Raw genomic sequence first — 6927 nt, forward strand, 5'->3', positions numbered from 1 at the left:
CATGTCTCGTGTGGTAGCTTCCTCTGCTCTGCTACGTACTGATTGATTCTTTCGTTGATTTTGACGTGAGCATGAATTTTCCTTGCATGATTCGAGCAGTCTCATTGCTTAGTCTGCTTAAGTAGCTAGATTAATTCTGAGAAGCAGTTGGTGAGTATCCAGTTAACCAGAATTTAGGATAGCTATTGAGGCTTGAATCTATATTAATTAGCAGTGAATTTCTAAAACCTATATGGTCATTTTAAGCTAGCACGTGGTTTTGTCACTAACTTATACTACCTTCATTTAAGAGAAAATTGCCTTTATGGGTGTGTTTGATTGCCTACATTGATCTTGGCGTGTATGTGCGAGTGCAGGTGAGTGGTGTTTGGTTGCTTGCACATTTGTCCAAGCTAGACCGAACTCGTGCGAAAGGCACCTTGGAACCAAACCCAAAGAGAATACATGTTTCAACCTTTGCTACCTAGCCAGGCCCGACGCGTGCAGGCGTGGTGCAACAGTGCGAGCGTGAGGGTAGGCACGGATGCAGGGGTGTGGGTTGACTCATCCCCCCCACCCCATTCGTCTCACAGAAGTGCGAGGGACTCGACCTTGCAAAGGGTGATGAGAAAAGCTCGACGTTGTCTCCAATCCACTTGCCGGACCGCCATCATATCTCATCCAACCAGATTTGGCTTGGGATGGTAGCTATGAGCACGCTGTCACTATATCTGGCCTGCACGAGCTTACTATTATCGTCCTCTTCTTGTTGTCGCCTCTACTGTTGTGCCCCAACATCATCTCTTCCTCCTCCTTGTTTAGCCGGATCTGGTAGCAAGGTGTATGAGGCCACTAGATCTGCCATCTTGGTTGCCAAATTCGACCACTCCGGTGATGACAAGCAACAATGACATAGGAGCGCGAGCGAGATAGAGAAGGGCGGAGAGGGAGAGTAATGGGCCTAGAGGAGCGACGAGCGGCAAGGGAGAGTAGGAGTTGTTGTCGGTAGAGGAAGTGGGGAACGACAGGCGGCAGAAAAGTTGGGAATGGCTGACAATGCAGTGGCTCATCGTTTTGTTTTTTCTTTCTTTTCTTTTTTCACCTGTTTGTTGTAAAAAGGGTCAAACACATATTTTATTTTTTTACACAAAGAATGCTACAATGATTTCACACATATATTATTCTTTATATGTAATAACTTGTTTACATCTACTAATTGATTAAATCTCTTTTTTTTATGATATGATATTATATAGGTAGCCTTATCCAACTTTAAATTTTAACCACACTTCAATTCAAACAACCAATCAAACAAAATCAGTTCCCAACTGGATTACTCATAGAAGCAATTAGATAAAATCTGATACTATCTTAGGCTAATTAAATTGGTGCAAATAACCAAATAGTTGTCTATATGTGAACCTCTCTAGCCAAACCAAATTCAACCTAAAGGAGAGACGAGAATGCTAGAGAGATACCAGTATACAAAACATACCCTTATTTATAGGACAAAAGTTTAAAATTTAATGACATGGGCTTACTTGAAAAAGGAGGGATTGGAGTAACTATCAAGGGAAAATTCAACGTAGTACTTTCTGATGCCACTGCACAGAATGGAAAAAATGCAGTACCTTTGCATCGATTTACCACATGTGGTTCAATTCACTATTTCCATTTGATTGATTCCGGAAATAAATGCAAATGCATTTTCTTCCAAATTGTACTGCTTTTACACGCGCACGTGCGTCGTACTGCTAGAGTACGTGCCGGTTACCATCAGTACCCACGAACCAATATATGCGCACAAAGAAAAATGCAGGAGAAAAGCACTTGTAAAAATGTCAAATAAGCAGAAAATCTCATGCATGACGTGGCAATTCCTGCACATACATTATCCATCCCTACAGGGCACAGTATACTCCACATCACTAGTACTATACTACTATGTACTAGTAGTAATATTTATCCAGAAATTAATTAATAATTAATCATGTTAACCAATTCTACATATTCAACCTCGTGCTTTGACTTGCTAGCTAGTCCTCGGGCTTCAGGCATCTGTCAGGATTAGGTGAAGATTACCACAAAATGAATCAATTAATTAGGGTGTTTTAGATGTTGCCATGAAGCTAACAGAGTGTGATATTCTCCACAGAGGCCACTGCTCGGCCGAGCCAGGACAAATTCCGGTGAGAAAAAACCAATAATGCACACTGCTGGACAACGGCGACGTGTACCCTTGGCACGTGCAATCTCTCACTGTCATTTTGGTAGTTTATGCATGACCGGCACAAGGCCCAATATTAAGCTTCATATGTGCACTAAATTACATGTTGTATCTAATGATCGATCATTGGGTTCAGATTTTGGGAAATCGAGACAGAATGATTGTTGGATCGACGCCGGCACATGTGTAGATATGGTTGTTAACAAGGGGATTAATTAACGGAAGCTAGTGTATGTGATCAGTCAATCATTGGCAAGATTAGTCCAGATATGTTTAGCTTAGGCCCTGTTTAGATTAACTGACAAAAATTTTCACCCTGTCACATCGAATGTTTAAACGGATACATGAAATATTAAATATAAATAAAAAAAATAACTAATTACACAGATTACGTGTAAATTACGAGACGAATATTTTATAAACCTAACTGCTGCATGATCTGACAATGTGGTGTTACAGTAAATATTTGTTAATAACGGATTAATTAGGCTTAATAAATTCGTTTAGCAGTTTACAGGCGGATTCTGTAATTTGGTTTGTTATTAGTCTATGTTTAATACTTTAAAAGTGTATCCGTATATCCGATGTGACACGCTAAAACTTTACGCTCTTATCTAAACACAGCCTTAATTAAGCCTTAATTAGGTAGTAACTGATGAGTATATCTGTGGGGGAATAAAGTTTTGCTTGTTGCGTTGCCGTCGTCGCAATCAGCGGCACATGCTGCAGGGGGGAGAAGACGCCATGGAGGGACAGCAAGGCCACCATGCGTTTTGTGCAGATGCAGCCATGGAGAGGTGATCGTGTTTCGATTCTCGTATCGATCATTTTTGCCAATTTGCCATGGCCGGATTACGGCGGCGGCTCAGCTTTGGGCAGCACAAAAGCAGCTAGGTGACACGGTAGAGGTCAAGAGATGGTGAGCTAGATGATGATGAGAGCGGGGGTGACGATCGAGATGGCACGCGCTGTCGTCGCTGCAGACTGTTTTTTTTTTTTTCACTTCTATTCCAACTCACCTTTTTCGTTTTCTGGGTATATGTTTTCAAAATTTCTCAACGAGTATGTTTTTTGGCAAAAAAAATTCTATAGAAAAATTACTTTAAAAAATTATATTAATCTATCTTTCATTTTTTTAAATTAATACTTAATTAATCTCGCTCTAATCGTTCGATTTATTTTTCGCGTCAGGAGGCAAGTTTGGGCGATGCTTTTATGGCTGCAATGACGGCTCGGCCCATATGCTCGATTGCTGCGGCATGTGGCCCAGGCGCCGCGGCCCGTGCATGATCGGGGCACACCCAAAGCGTTTTCAGTTGTTAGGATGTGTTTGGATGATGGTCAAGTGAGATGGAATATGATCACCCATATACTAGTAAAAATGTTGGTACGTTGCACTAGATGAAGTATAAAAAAAAGTAGTAGTGAATGTGTGGAAGCGTAAGATTACCAGGTTAAGTGAAGTCCTTATAGGCAAATCAAATATTTCCAGTGCCAGAAAGACACTCACATGGGTGTCCTTTTTCTTAAAAAAAGAGGAAAGACACTCACATGACATACTTATTTGTTGCTCTAAATCCACTGACATGGATGATTATAAAAAAACTATTAATACCACCTTAAAATAAAATTATGTATTACAAACTAAAATTTGAAACCATAATAAACATTTACTTTTGTCATGTATTATTATTAGCTTCAGTTGCAATGAATGGTTATTTTTTCCGGTACTTGATATTGATAAAAAAAATTCACTAGCAAAGAAGAGCCATAGTAGAAGAAATGTTTTTTGGCTAGCTATCATATCAAGTTCACTACACTCCAATCGGAAAATCATTTCACTCTACAAAAATCAGAAGGAAATCGTGCAATGAATGGAAAGAAAAAAAAATTGATGATGTGGTTAGGTTATGTAAACACGATTCAATTAAAAAAAAGGCATGTGATTGTTTTTATTATAACTTTAAAAATGTATTATTTTTTCTTCGATCCTTGTTTGTGTAAGTCCAAACTCTATGCAGCATTAACAGTCCTCAACAAGCCTCCTATTTAAGCTGTGTTGCTCAAGCTGGAAAAGCGAGGTGGTATTGTTCATGCTTGGTTGCTACAGTGTCATGCAGTATTGTGCTGGGCTGCTGCTCCTCTGCTCTGTGGGCTAGCTGCTAGGCTGTAGTTGCTTTTTGCTGGGCCGGCTTGCTGCTGCTTTGGTTGGGCTGCTAGCTAGCTTTCTCTCTTTTTCTCTCTGGAATAAGTTCATCTGAGGTCTCTTAACTTGTCAGCGAATCCGATTTTCGTCCCTCAACCGGAAAACCAGACACGAGTCCTTCAACTATCAAAACCGGTGCAGATGAGGTCCCTCAGCGGTTTTGAGGGCGGTTTTAGCTGACGTGGCACCTACGTGGCTAATTTGACTCGGTCTTTATCTGACATAGCACTGACGTGGTGCTTACATGGCAATTTGAGCTGAAAAAATAATAAAACCCATGGGACTCACATGTCAGTTCCACACACAAAATAATAAAAAAAATGGTGGGACCCACGTGGCCCCATATGTCATCCTCACTCCTTCTCTATCCTCTTTCTCCCCTCTCCTCGGCGCCGACGCTTCCCATCCACGCATTACTCAACACGGTGGCCGCCGACGCCGACCCACCTCGCGTCGTCCTCATCTTCGGCGGCGGACCCATCCGCGTCGGCGCCGTCCCGTCGCTCCGCTGCATCATCACCATCAGCGCGGGGATCAACCACATCGACCTCCGCGAGTGCGCGTGTCCCGGCGTACAGGTCGTCAACGCCGGCGGGGTCTACTCCACCGCTGTCGGCCCTGTTTGACGTGCTCGTCGTGGCGTGCGTGCTGACGGCGGAGACACGGCACATCTGGACCGGGGGCATGCTTGACGCGCTGGGGGAGCACCGCGTCGTCGCCCGCTTCTGCTATGGGAGCAGCTGGATCTCCATCGGATTGCAGCTGCAAATGCAAAGGAAAAGAGGTGAAATTTCTGATGACATGCATCAGCTTTGGTTGTGATTCCTTCTCCCTTCTCCTGTTCTTGGGTAGACATGGCCTTTGATGTTCTCTATGGTTTCATATGATTGTATTGCTGCTCTCTTACTTTGCTGCGAGATCGTCGTTTTGCAGGTTTCTTTTGAGGACTATCTCGTCATCACCAGTTCAACCTTTATGAATTTCAGAGATTGTATCTTTTTTTCTTTTGGTGGTAACATTCTTCCCCAATCTGCCTTCTGTTTCTTCAAAGATAAGGGCTGGTCGGGGATTTAGGAACTCATTCGGTTTTCATGTTTGCTCCGCGTGGTTTCAAGATTTTAGTTCATTCATGCGTTTATTAATATACCTTTTTCCCCTATGTTGTTCATCAAATGATGATGCCTTTTCTTTTCTGGGGATGTCTTTCTTTTGTTGATTTCTTTTTCGACCATCACCGACCTCGCCGCGAGCTCCAACGTGCTCGTCGTGGCGTGCGCGCTGACGGCGGAGACACATCACATCATGGACTGGGGCGTGCTGGACACGCTGTGGGCGTGGTCATGAACGTGGTGCGCGGCGCCAACTTCGACGAGGCGGAGCTGGTGCGTGCGCTGGCGGAGGGAAGGGTCGCCGGCGTGGGGTTGGAAGTGTTCGAGGACGAGCCCAACGTGCCACCGGAGCTGAGGGCCATGGACAACGTGGTGCTCCGCCGGCTAGCCGCTCCGCCCCACCCGTCGCCTGCTCTGCCGGCTGCCACTCGCCCCGCTCCATCGGCCGGAGAGAGGAAAGGGATAGAGAGAGGATAGACAGAGGGAGGGAGGGTGAGGATGACAAGTGGGGCCCACGTGAGTCCCACCTTTTTTATTATTATTTTGTGCATGAAACTGATATGTGGGTCTCATAGGTTTTATTATTTTTCCGAATGGATTGCCACGTAAGCGCCACGTCAGATGAAGACCGTGTCAAATTAGCCACGTAGGTGCCACGTCAGCAAAAACCACCCTCAAAACCGCCGAGAGACCTTATCTGCACCGGTTTTGATAGTTGAGGGACCCGTTATGTCTGGTTTTTCGGTTGAGGGACGAAAATCGGATTCGTTGACAAGTTAAGGGACCTCAGATGAACTTATTCCTTTTTTCTCTCTCTTTTCTCTTTTATTTGCAGGGGGAATAAGTTCACCGGAGGTCCCCCAACTTAACAACGAGATTTTTTGAGGTCCCTCAACCACAAAACAGAAATGTTTGCCCCTAAACTCATTCAAACCGTTCACCGGAGGTCCCTTAGCAGTATATGTGGGTGGTTTCGTTGACGTGGCATCCTAGTCAGCAAAAAAACATTTAAAAAGTACATGGGGCCCACATGTCAGTTGCACATCTTCCTTTTCTTTTCTTTTCTTCTCCTCTCTCTTTTCTCTCTTCTCTTTCTCTTCTTCTTCAGAGTGAGTGAGGCCGGTGGAGCGGCGATGCGCGGGCGGCGGGGTCGCGCGGCAGCCGAGTGGTGGCAGGCGAGCACGGAGGAAGGAAGCGGAGGAGGAGGAGGAGGAATGGCACGGGGAGGAGGAATGGGCGGCGGCCGAGCGCGGCGGCGGGTTCGCGCGGCAGCCGAGCGCGGCTTGTGGGCAGAACGAAGGCGGGCGGCGCAGCGGCAGGCGGAGAGGCGTTGGACGGCGGCGGGCGAGCGGAAGGCAAGCGCGGTGGGCTGCGGGCAGAGCGGACGGCAGGCGAGCATAGAGGTG

At 45.3% G+C, this 6927-nt stretch overlaps 1 long non-coding RNA gene across 1 annotated transcript; it reads left to right on the forward strand.

Annotated features, from left to right (window-relative positions):
* Positions 1-4780: 4780 nt before the first annotated feature.
* On the forward strand, positions 4781-6390 carry LOC127779880 (uncharacterized). Its single transcript, XR_008018738.1, has 2 exons — positions 4781-5196; positions 5346-6390. It is a non-coding gene; the product is annotated as an uncharacterized LOC127779880 (long non-coding RNA).
* Positions 6391-6927: the final 537 nt, after the last annotated feature.

The sequence above is a fragment of the Oryza glaberrima genome, chromosome 7, assembly GCF_000147395.1.
Source record: "Oryza glaberrima chromosome 7, OglaRS2, whole genome shotgun sequence".
Lineage (NCBI taxonomy): Eukaryota > Viridiplantae > Streptophyta > Magnoliopsida > Poales > Poaceae > Oryza > Oryza glaberrima.